General features: G+C 47.6%; 1 pseudogene; it reads left to right on the plus strand.

Moving 5' to 3' along the window:
* The first annotated feature begins 6,639 nt into the window (after nucleotides 1-6,639).
* LOC123066379 (polygalacturonase inhibitor-like) lies at nucleotides 6,640-7,780 on the plus strand (annotated as a pseudogene).
* Nucleotides 7,781-12,903: the final 5,123 nt, after the last annotated feature.

The following is a 12,903-nucleotide window of genomic DNA, read 5'->3' on the forward strand; positions in this document are numbered from 1 at the left end:
TTGAAACCGTGACACAGTTGACATCATCGCGTACGCAATTGGACCACGTCGAGCATCGACACATACTAGTTCGCCTCTCGACGGTAGACTCGTCGAATGCAAGGGTGCAATCATGCAGTACACCAGAAAATTTCAGTTTAATTTGCTACAGATATCTCTTTATATATATGCAGTGCAACTCAGAAAAAGATAGCTTGCAGTTCCACCGTTTCGAACGAATAAATGTTAATGTGGTCTAGTCAGTCATGTGCATGTAGCGTCACCGATGTGATGGAACAGGTAAGTTAATTAACGCGTCTCCTGCGCCAAGAGGATGCATATATATCGAAGCTGAAATTTTAATTTCAAGCCAACGAACCATTTGACCAAATACTTAAGGGCGATCCACCTCCATCAGAATCCATTCATTTCCAGAAAATAAAAACACCGATTCCTTTCTCCACTACAAATACCCCGTCCAGCCGCTCCCGTCTCCTCAGTCCACAGAAGACGTCTTCCAGGTCCAGCCACCATGGCCCGCCTCGCCACCCTCGCCCTGCTCCTCCTCTCCCTCGTGTCCGTCGCAAGCTGCCGCGACCTTGAGGCCATCTCCGACGACCAGGGCCCGCCCGTCCCCGTCCTCCTCACTCGAGATGATCAGGCGGATGCTGCTGCTGAGGTGACGACCCTTCCGAGCTTCCCGGGCCCGGCCGTCGCATGGGACGAGGACGAGCTCCCCTCCCACCGCGGTCACCTCTGGTTGGCGCGCCGTCACGGCTTCTTCCACCGCCCCGGCGCGTTCACCGGCCTGGGCGAGGCCCGCGTCCAACCTGCGGTCTTCTTCCCCACCGAGCTTGATCGCGGCGAAGAGCAAGCACCCTGGAAGGCGGTGCTGGAGGCGGTTGCGGAGCCTTACCACGACTCACGCGCAGCCACCGACGGCGAGCAAAAGCCGTTTCATGCCAAGGAGGAGGGACAGGAGAACGAGGCAGTGAAGATGGCGAGGAGGTTCGGTCACTGCGTCGGCCTCCCCCACCGCCACCACCACGACCAGGAAGAGAAGGACAAACGACAACCACGGGCAGGACAAGGATGAAGACATGAACACGAAGCTGCTCGGACGCTTCCACCTCCACGCACACGACGGCGACCACGAGGCTGGCGAACTAGAAGTACTGGCGAGCACGAGGAGGAGCTTCAACCACGGCGACCACCACCTCGGGGCGGAGGAAGGCGGCGTGAAGAAGTGGTTCAAGGGCCTCATGAACCGATTCTAGACATGCATGCATACCGCCCAGGGCGGCTGGTTTAATTACTCTGAATAATGTGTGCTCTGCACCTCCGCGTCTGCGTGGCGCGTCGATCGGCTGTTCTACCATTTCGTTTGCCTTCGGGTTATTTCACACTATATTACGGCTTCGGTTTATGTACTGGTGTGCTACTGGTGACTTGTGAGGGTTGTGAAATTGTTACGAGTAGCAACGTTACGTGTTTCTCATAACTACATGTAATCACTTTGCCTTCTTATGTACTCGCTTTGTTTCATAATTTTTATTGTGCTTGTAGTTCAAATTTGATCTAAAACCGCAGCAAGAATTATGGAACCACGCGAGTATATTGCACGCATTATTATGCTCATCACTCTTTTTTTCCCTGATGTGAACATAGTCTGTTCATCTCGCTTTTCGCATCAAGCTTCAGTACTGTTAACAGTTCCGTCATGTTCCTTATATGTAGCAAGTTAATTAACTCTAGCACCCCTATACAAAACTTGCAACTCGGTATACTTTTCTCTTTTGCAAGGGAGACGCTGTGCCCTTTCTTTTTTGGGGGCTATTTCTTGTCTCACACCTCTTCATCAACCGATATATATGCGCACAACCACTCTATTTACAAAGTTTTGAATCCTTAAAAAAACAAAATTAAGAGATAAGCTAGGGTTGAAGATTTCCTTTCTGTATTTTGTTTTTCTCCTCACCAATATTCACAATTTTTAAAGAAATGCTGAAAAAATTGGTCTGGAAATCGAACATACGAGTATATATATGACTATAAGAATGGTGAGATCACTCTAAACCAGTACGGTACAACTTAATTTGTGGTACTACTCCTAATTTGGTTTTAATATTTTTAGAACCATCACCGATGGTAATTATTCAAATGTAATATACTATTTTTCAACCAAGATTATGTCTTCTCGACTCCTGAAAATTGCTAATTTTCTCCATTTAAAAAAATATTGACAATTTTTTTCCTCCAGGTGTCTACGTTCTACAGCTAGAGACCAGAAAACCCGGAGCCTCCATACATTAAGGTCAATGCTACCCATGATCATGCTTTTTGTAATTGCACAAGTACTTTAGCTGGCAGTTGTCAAGAAATTTGGTAAGCATTCCTTAATTTGGTGAAGGGATTAATTGTACGTGCAGGTAGCATCCCCTTCCCGCTGATTGTGATGGAGTGAGATAACTTGGCTTCTCCTTCGTTGTCTTTATCCGGAAATGCGAAAGCTTGACAAGCAAGTCTCCAAATCTGTCTGAATATTAGTAGGTAAGAGGAAAAACTTGTGCAACTGCACATCGCATGCATCATCACTGTTGTCGTCTACGCTCGATCTTCCGTCTATTGATTTGTGTGCATATGATCGACATTGATCGTTACTCACCATAAAGAGAAGGTGTGATGGAGGGCTGATAATAAATTTAGCTTTAATTGGCGTCGATGATATGCAACAACCTTAGGTGGAGTGCAACGATGACATCCACTTTGCCAATTAACCTCGACATATGAGTTGCAACTAGAGAAAAAAGAAAGATCGCACAAAAAATACAAAATAAGGTGTCGGCACTAATGGAAGACAAGGAAAAATGAGGAGACAAGGAATGGGGAGATGCAAAGCGGCCCCATAATGAAGATGAGAAAAGAGACAACATACAAAGCACCCTCGTTCTTCCACTACTACAAAGCAGTCCAATAACAAACAGCAACAAAAATCCCACGAAAATGGCCAGAAGAAAAAACAAAGGATGGACAAAAAATGAGCATAACTGGCGACCGCTATGCGTCCGTCAGTTGATTAACTGAAAACATCGACCGCCTCCTGTGCTGCTGGATTAAGGCTATTCCGCAATGAGGTGTGTAACAATTGCAACAAGGTAGATGTTGTGTAGCTCGCTGTGCAACAATAGCGTAGTTGCAAAAACACCGAAAGCATTATTTTTGCCCTTTTCTTATTTTTGTCTTCACATTTTTTCGCAACATTGATGTTGCGGGAGGACTTTTGCAACATATGTGGTGTTGTAGGAATTTTTTCTTGTCTTTACCTTTTGCAACATAGATGATGTTGCGAGAGGACTTTTGCAACACGAATGATGTTGCAGAGATTTTCCGCTGAAATAGATGATATCGTGTGCGGCTTGAATCGAGAAATTTATGCAACAAAAATGATGTTGCGGGAGGACTTTTGCAACAATGCTCTTGTTGCCAAAAGTATAAAAAGCATCGCCAGCCAGAGCGACGATAGATGGCGGAAGGGGAGGATGGAGCAGCACAGCTGGGCAGATGGTGGGCAGAGCGGTGTGCTTGGGCGTACGCGCTCGAGTGGTGGCCATGGTTGCAAGCGAGCATAGAGAGGCAGGGAAAGAGATGCAATGCTCGTGATGTTTCTAGAGAAGGGGCATGTGGTGTTATGGACCACGATGACACGTGTCTACAAATACCGACGGAGAAGAATTTTTTTGCGGGAAAAACTTCCAATCTATTCATCTTCAATCATGTTAGTACAACAAACACTAGAAATAATAAAAATTACATCATGATCCATAGACCACCTAGCAACGACTACAAGCACTGAAGCGAGTCGAAGGCGCGCCGCTGTCATCGCCCCTCCCTCGTCGGAGCCAGGCAAACCTTGTTGTAGTAAACAGTCGGGAAGTCGTCGTGCTAAGTCCCCATAGAACTAACGCACCAAAATAGCAACCGTCACCGATGAAGAGTGTAGATCAAAAGGATTCAATCTGAAGATACACTAACGAAGACGAACGACGAATAGATCCGAGCAAATCCACCAAAGACAGATCCACCGGAGACACACCTACACACGCCTACCGATGTTGCTAGAGGCATCACCGGAACGGGGACTAGACGGGAAGACTTTATACCGATGGAGAAGATCGATGCAATAGTATGATCCGCCGTCTGATGGGAATAGTTTCCCAACAAAAATACACAGACAACCGGACTTCGCGATGACGCTAGGAGCGCATGACAAAAATAAAGCGAAAATCGACTTTGGAAAATATCTTTTCTTAGACAAACTCTAGAAAATATCTATTCGCCGCACGTTGCGCCGAGCTGTCGACGCAACGCACAGCCGAAACCATGTAGCGCTACAAATGGGCCAGCCCACTTTACTAAACTAGCCAGCCGGATTTCGCAACCATCGACTCACAACGGTTTTCCGCAATTTATTGTTTTTTCTTTTATTTTGTTTTTCTATTTATGTTTCTTTTGTTTTTCTATTTTTTTTATTTATCAGTTTTTAGTTTTTCGTCCTTTGTTTCTTATTTTATTTATCTTGATTTCTTTATTTTCAAAAAAAAGTAATTTAAAAAAAATCATGTTTTCTAGTTAAATTTTTTGAAATGTTCTTATTTTCAAAGTTTGTTCAATAATTCAGAAAATGTTTGCACTTTTCGAAAATGGTTTGGGATTTAAATGAATGAATGTTTGTGTTTTCATAAATATTTCAGAGTGTCAAAAATATTTCTGTTTTCAAATTTTCCTCTCAAACTTAAAAAACGTTCACGATTTTTAAAATTTTACAGGAATTTAAAATGTTTTTGGCGCTTTAAAAAACCAGAATTTCAAAAAATAATATTCATGTTCTTCAATAAAATAGTCAGAACTTCAAAAACTGTTTGCATGTATAAAAAATTATTCCCGTTTTAATAAGTATTCACATTTTCATGAAAATCGTGTTTGAAGTTTTGAAAAATGCTTTTAAAACTGTCACTGTCTAGACACCGTAGCTGATCAGTTCCAATGGCTAGTGACAAGCTCAAACCAGCGGAGTTCTTGAGTTCCAAACCTCACAGGCGCTGCTTAAATGCCTCATATAGGAGGTCCCATCAAGTTTGCACAAAGATTTACAACAAATAGATCAGACGGAACACAACTTAGATGAGACATTATTAAGCAACCTGTTGAAGACTTTCCCTGTCAGACATGCATGTATGGACGCATAGAAACACGCAGAGTTGATGATGATGTTCCTGTCGCTACTAAAGGCATGTGGGGTGGATGGTGGATGCTTCCATTGAGATGAATTGTCGCCGAGTCAGCAAATATGCAGCATGTTTGACCAGTCGTCGAATGACCAGTCGGCAGCTGTAGTCTGTAGAATGTAGATGCATCTTATCCTCAGCTGATCTTCTTGGTGGATGCGGATCCATGGTAGGTCTTCTTCTCTGACTAGTTACAATGTTACATACCACTACAATATACTTAGGGTGTGTTTGGCAGCCTGCACGAAGGGTGCATGAGCCCAAAAGTTCTTCATCGAACCCACTTTTTACTGTTTGGTAGGGTGCATGGGCTCTATTGAGCTATGCTCAACCGATGCAAAAAAGCCCCTCAGCTATGCTCAACCCAGCACCCCCAGTGAGGCAGCCGCCCAAGATCTTCCGATCTACCTCCCCCTTCCCCCACCCCTGTTGCTCAGTCAACTCGCCGTCGCCCCTCTTCAACGTCGCCAGAGGTAGCACGCCGCCGCCGCTGTCAGGGGTAGCACCTCCACCCGTCGCCCCGTCTCCACCTCCCCCCCCCCCCCCCCCCCCCCCCCCCCCCCCCCCCCGCGCGTCCGCCCTTCTCCCTCCTCACTTCCTTCCCCTAACCCCCTCCATCCATCCTTCCTGCCATGTCTACCTTGTAGATCTCTGCAGTATTCCTCTATTCCCTTCTGATTATGATGTTTAGGTGGTAAGAACGAGCACAGTAGATGTTTCCCTTTCATATGTTGTAGCTATTGTGCTCAGACTTAATTTTGTTGATTGCTTGTCATGCTGAAAAAAATTGCATGTGATAACTTTCATTTGTTTTTGTTTTTTAGATGAATGATTTGGCAAGAAAGCGAAGAAAATTCATTGTGAGAGGAGCTTGGTCTAGTTGATCTAGTGATGTTATATTGCTGAGATTTTGTTTCTAAAATGTTTTATTTCCCAATCATGCTGAGATATGACCAGTAATTTTTTCTTCATATTCATATATAGCCGAAATGATTTTTATTGTTTAGATTATGTTGAAACGGAGATGTTTATTGTTCGAATTATTAATGAAGTGTTGAAGTGTTGTTCGAAATTGTATTGGCGCAAAAAAAATTGTTGATGCATCCTACCTTGTATACAGGCTACCAAACACAATCTCGACTCAGCATGTCTCAACACATACATCACTACCAAACAACTGCACATGCATGTACACAGCATGTCTATACTTGACATGTCTCAAATGGGAACAACTATGCTAGGGTGGGAACAGCTACCAAACACACCCTTAGGCTTCAATGCTCATTGCTCAGCAAGTGGTCCGAGTGCATCGACGAGTCTGTACATATATGCACCACCATGAGGCACACAGAGACGTGGGGCGCAGCACACCGAAGTGGACTCACATCACATCAAAGCCACACTCAGCCGGCAGGATGAGGATGCACTCACATGCGCTGCTCGTCCTCCTCCTCGGCTGTCTCCTCGCCGGCGCGGCAACCGCCGAGCCCTCTTGGGAGCTTACTTACAAGGATTGCCACCCCGACGACAAGGCGGTGCTGCTCGCCTTCCCGGAGTCCTGGTCCTCGTCATGGGCGCCCGACACACCCTGCTGCGACTGGTTCGCCGCCGCCTGCGCCCGCTCCACGGGCCGCGTCGTGGGCTTCTCCGTCTTCCAGGACCCCAACTTCACGGGCACAATCCCCAGCGCCATAGCCGGTCTCACCCACCTGGAAGACCTTTTCCTACACCACCCCCGGGGGTATCGGGCCCCATACCGTCGGCGATAGGCAAGCTCACCAACCTCTCCAGGCTCGAAATCTCATGGACGGCCGTGTCGGGCCCCGTGCCGTCCTCCTTGGGCAAGCTCAAGAAGCTCACCCAGCTCGACCTCTCCTTCAACTCGCTCAGCGGCGCCATCCCGGTGTCGCTGGGCGCCATCCCCGGCATCACCCTCAGCCGCAACCGCCTCAGCGGCGCCATCCCCCAGATGTTCCTCAGCGAGTCCGCCGGCCAGGACGTCTACCTCGACGTGTCGCACAACAACCTCACCGGCCCCATCCCGGCCTCGTTCGCTGCAGTGAACTTCACGCACCTCGACCTCTCGCGCAACGCCCTGACCGGCGACGCGTCCGGCCTCTTCGGGCGCGGGAAGGAGCTGCAGTACATCGACCTGCCCCGCAACGCCTTTGATTTCTACCTGTCAGGCGTGGTGGTGCTCCCGGAGAAGCTCTTCCACCTGGACCTGAGCCACAATGCCATCCATGGCAGCATCCCGGTGCAGGTCGCGAACGTGGCCAACCTGCTGGCCTTCAACGTCAGCTACAACAGGCTCTGCGGCCCCGTGCCGGCCGGCGGGAACATGGCGAGGTTTGATCTCTACAGCTTCCTGCACAACAAGTGCCTCTGCGGTGCTCCCCTTCCTCCGTGCAAGAAATAGATGGATTTATCTGCCGGGTTTGACAGAATAACTAGATGTTGATATTCATATGTCGACTGTATTGATGCCTCCGGATTAAGAATTGTGCTGAAATAAAGTCAAGATGATTATATATAGAGAGGTGAAGTTGCCGGCTAGCTTTGATACTTCCTCTGTTTTTACGAGTGTTTTAAATAGCGGGCTATACTAAATAGTGACGGACCTCCAAATTAGATATACTGAAGCTATAGTGGGCTATTTTAGACATGAGACCATTTAACGGCACACTATAGCGGGCTTACAGTCGGCCATTTAAAACTATGGTTCTTACTGTCTGACTAAAATTTATCAGTGGAAATCACGAGTTATATGATGTAGAACAAAGATCCTAAATTGTTGGGCCACGGTCAAACTTTAGTTTTACATTATATTTTTTTCTTTATTTCCCTTCTGATGTGTTCTTCGGTTTAAAAAGTTTGGGATATTTGAGAGAGATCAACCGTGCAGATTAAAACTTATCTCTTATTTAAAAAGGGTCATATGTATAACTTATGGACACACCCATCAGGCGTGACATGGTCAGAAAGTCAACTCTATTTATTTTGACCATTAAGTTGACCGTTATGACAGGTGAGGCCCACACGTCGGCATGTCCTCATCCTCTCTCTCTGTTTGGCATTTCAATAAACACCTTGTGTGCATCGGATAGCACCACCGCGTCGACTGTGTGGACGCCGGCGGGGACCTACTTGTTACCTTCCATCGAGGTGAGGATGCTCCACGCCCCCTTGTGCTTCCCGAACTACACCTTTCACACGCTCATGGCGGCCGTAGCCAGTAACACAAGGTGCTTCATGAGCTACACGTTCAGTCGGGTAGCCCCACAACAGCTTCAGTCGATGAGCGCAGCGACCCACGGCAAGTCCAGTTCAGCGAGTGCGGCGGCCCGCGGCAAGTCTAGTTTGGCTGGTGTAAAAATTCAGATTTTAAAAATGTTCACAAAATTGTAAAAAAAATGCACATGAATTTAATAATATTTTTAAATGTCTTGCTATTCTTTAAGAAAAATCATAAAGTTTTGAAACTGTGTGTGAATTAAAAAAGCAAAATTTTAAAATGGTCACGAATTTGAAATATGTGTTGACAAATTTAAAATTGATCATGAACGTTGGGAAATGTAAATTAAAAATCACCAATAATACTAATAATAAAGAAAAAAATAGAAAACCATACCAAGAAGGATGAGAACCTGGGGAAACCTAGCAGAAAAATTAAAAAAAACGAGAGAAAAAAAACACTACTATCTACCCTAGCGGGTGAACCTTCTTACTGTGCCTGGCCATCACGGACCCTGTGCGAAGAATAAATTCTATGCAACGTGTAGAGAGGAAATTTCGAGAGCTCCTCCTTGGCGCCTTCAGCGCCCGCTGGCAATTCTAGCGCCCGCTGTGTCGCTAGCATGGGCCTGGCCCAGCAGCGCACGCTCGGTTCCCTCGATCGCTGGATGCCGCCGCTCGCTCCATCGCTGGCTGCCCCTGCTCCCTGCATCGCTGACTCCCGCTTGATCATTTTTTTTTCATTCTAAAAACTGCTACAGTATAGATTGCGTTTCTTGGAAAAAACCCGGCTTACAACAGTATATACTCTTGTTCTTAGAAAAAAGTTCATCGAACTTGAAATTTAGTTCATTGAATTTGAAAAAAAAAAGTTTATCCATTTTAAAAAAAGTTCATCAAGTTTGAAAATAAGTTCATAGAATTTGAAAAAAGTTCAATGAATTTGAAAAAAGGTCTTCGAATTTTAAAAAAGTTCACCGAATTTGAAAATGGTTCATCGAATTTGAAAATAGGTTCACCGAATTTGAAAAAACGTTCACCGAATTTCTCAAAAAAGTTCATCGAAGTCGATTTGCAGAAAAAAAAAACATGAAGAAAAAAAGTTTCACGAATTTGGAAAAGAAAAAAAAAGGGAAAGAAAAATGGAAAAGCAGCAGAAGAAGAAGAAGTCGGAAAACATGTATGTAATCGAACTCATTGAAGTGGTCGATTGGTTGGGTCGCTCTAGTCTAAACTCGCGGTCGCGGGTTCGAAACCCATCTCAACCTTATTTTTTGGAGTTTGGAAAAGAGAAAAAAAAGTTAAAACTGGGCCGGCCCAACGTGACAAGGGGGGTGTGCGCCCGTTAGCAGGAATGCCTGTAACGGGCGCTTAAGGCGCTGAATAGGAACCGAGTTTGGAAAAGAGAAAAAAAAAAGTTAAAACTGGGCCGGCCCAACGTGACAAGGGGGGTGTGCGCCCGTTAGCAGGAATGCCTGTAACGGGCGCTCAAGGCGCTGAATAGGAACCGAGTTTGGAAAAGAGAAAAAAAAAGTTAAAACTGGGCCGGCCCAACGTGACAAGGGGGGTGTGCGCCCGTTAGCAGGAATGCCTGTAACGGGCGCTCAAGGCGCTGAATAGGAACCAGCGGAAATTTCCCCAAGGGGTAGTTCTAAAAAAAAAACTCATGTGAGGAAAAGGAAGAAGCCCACCTTAGTTAGTTGGCCATGATGACGGCCCATGTCGCCCAGTACTCGGTAAAGAAAAACATGTCGCCCGTGATGATGAGCGTGTCCTGCAAGCAGCCGCCACCAATCCAGTCCCATTGCCTAAAAAAAACAATCCGTTTCCTAGTCTGCGCAGTGCCCGCGCTTTCATAAGAGACATACGCAGCCTCGCACGAAGATCATATAAGGGGGGAATGCCTCCTCCTCGATTGTTTTTCCTCTCCGCCGGTCCCCACTGGCCATGGACGCTACGGGTACGGCAGCGGCGGCCATGGAAGCAGAAGCACTGCCGCCGTGGCCGCAGGCGGCGGCTGCGTCGGAGACCCGCTTCCGTTTCCGGGGAGAAGTGACCCTCAGCGTCGTCGTCAAGCTGAGCGACGAGCCGTCCACTGTGCGCCTGCGTGGCGGCCTCGTCTTGTCCCACGTGTCGCGCAGGGTCGAACCAAGGGGCCCGCCGGTCGACGTGACCAATCACAATCAAGCCGTCAGGAAGCTGGACCTGCAGTTCGAGATCAGAGATCACGCCGTCTTCCAGAGCAGCAAGGTCTGCAGCGAGCTCATCCGAGATATGCTCGCCACCGCAGTCGAAAGCGAGTACAACAAACTCCCCGCCGACGCTGCAGATTCAATCCAAACGCCCGTTGACCTAGCAGCCACGGGGATCGTGGAGCACGTTGGCCGTGAGATCGACGAGATCGTCGCCGCCGGGGGCGTCGTCCCTTGCTACGAATTAGAGCAAGAAATACCCCTGGTCTGTATAACCCTGGTCTACGAGCCCAAGGCGCTGCTTCTCGCTTGCTAAGAAGCTGCCACCGGAGTCGTGGCACTCTGTGGCCGAAAGCGCCGCCGTGACCGTGAGCCTGATGGGGTGTGCGCCATCTGTTTGTTGGACTTGGAGACCGAGGACGAGGAGAAGGTCCGGCTGCCGTGCTCCCATGCCTTCCATACACCGTGCATCGAGCCGTGGTTCGACAAGGCGTCGACGTGCCCCACTTGCCGGCTTGACATTATGGAGTGCTTTAGCTTTCTCAGATCAGCGGCTCCAAGGAGCCGGAGATGAACCACCATTCCTAAATGACGTAGACCCTGGAGGTGATGTATAGTTCATATTCCATGATGAACTAGTTACCTCCAAGCATTGTATAATATAGTTGCAGTTGCAGGCTTTCACTACATTGTGGTGGTTTGGTTATTTGTCAAGAGAGCCATCTCTAGCTTTAGCTTGTCACTGGTGCTAGTTTCAGTTTCTGGGTGACTGGCATGGTTTCGGGAGCGGAGCATTGCCGCAGAGACACCTGTTGTGCTCCAAGCTGTGGATACCGAAACTCGCCGCGGCGCCGTCCGGCACCGCACCGCAGAGCCGGTTGTAGTTGACGTCGGTCAGATTCGCCAGCAGCACCGGGATGCGGGACATGCATGTTGTGGTTGTAGATCCTGTTGTGGCGTGGCCGGGCACGGGGCCGTCGACGCCGTCGTCCAGCAGGATGTCAAGGCTGACGATGCGGCCCGTGGAGCCTTCGCGGCCGACGCTGGGCCAGGCACAGCACGGGAAGTCCGGCGTCCAGGACGCGAAGTAGGAGGCGTTGTTGAAGGCTGCCTTCAGGCGACCAGCGCCGCTCGGAGTTGGATGAGACCACCCTGTGGACGATTCTTTCTTTCGGTATGTAGGAAAAATAATTTTAATGTCCAAATACGTGCGTGTGCATTTTCTTTTGTAATTTTGATTCCAAAGGGAATGGAATATAAGATGGGCAGCCTGAATTTATGGCTTTTTTTTTTGACTTCGTATACCTATCTTATACTACATATTTATGCGGCATTTTTTTACGGGAGACTTTTGATCTATTCATATTTAACCATGGCAATACAATGAACACAAGAAATTTAAAATTTACATCCAGATTCGTAGACCACTTAGCGACGACTACAAATACTGAAGCGAGTTGAAGGCGTGCCGCCATCATTGCCCCTCTCTCGTCGGAGCTGGGCACAACTTGTTGTGGTAGACAGTTTGGAACTCGTCGGAGCTGGGCACAACTTGTTGTGGACTTGTGGTAGATAGTTTGAAACTCGTCGTGCTAAGGCCCCATATGACCAACGCACCAGAAAGAACAGCAATCGCCATCAATGAAGAGAAGTTTAAATCGGAAGGTTTCAACCTGAAGATACATGAACAAAGACGAACAAAAACCGGATCCGAGCGGATCCACCAAAACAACCACGGACCGAATCCCTTGAGATCCGTCGGAGACACACCTCTACACGCCCTCCGACGATGCTAAAGGCACCACCGGGACGGGGCTAGGTGGGGAGAACCTTATTCCAGCTTCAAGAAAAGCCGTTGCAGACTCGTCTTCCTGAGCAGGACATAAACTCTAACAAAACTTGAAGAAACACCTACAAATGGAGCCCTCCCGTCAGCAAGGGCCCAGAAGACGTGGCAGATCGACGGCGCCACCGACGGGAGGCAGAAACCCTAGCCGCCTTTTCTTGAAGAGACAAAGGAATAACCGCTTGTTCTATGAGGGAAGCTCTATTTATGCGTGATTTTGAACCTAACGAGATCCTCTGTTTGACATTTCCCCCAACTTCTTGCATTTGGTTCTTGGGGTATAAGACTGGGAACAACCCATTGCCACCAGAACCATTGGGGCGTATGGGATTTTCAACCTAACAAGATCCCCTGTTTATTATTATAA

This window comes from Triticum aestivum, chromosome 3B (genome assembly GCF_018294505.1).
Source record: "Triticum aestivum cultivar Chinese Spring chromosome 3B, IWGSC CS RefSeq v2.1, whole genome shotgun sequence".
Classification (NCBI taxonomy): domain Eukaryota; kingdom Viridiplantae; phylum Streptophyta; class Magnoliopsida; order Poales; family Poaceae; genus Triticum; species Triticum aestivum.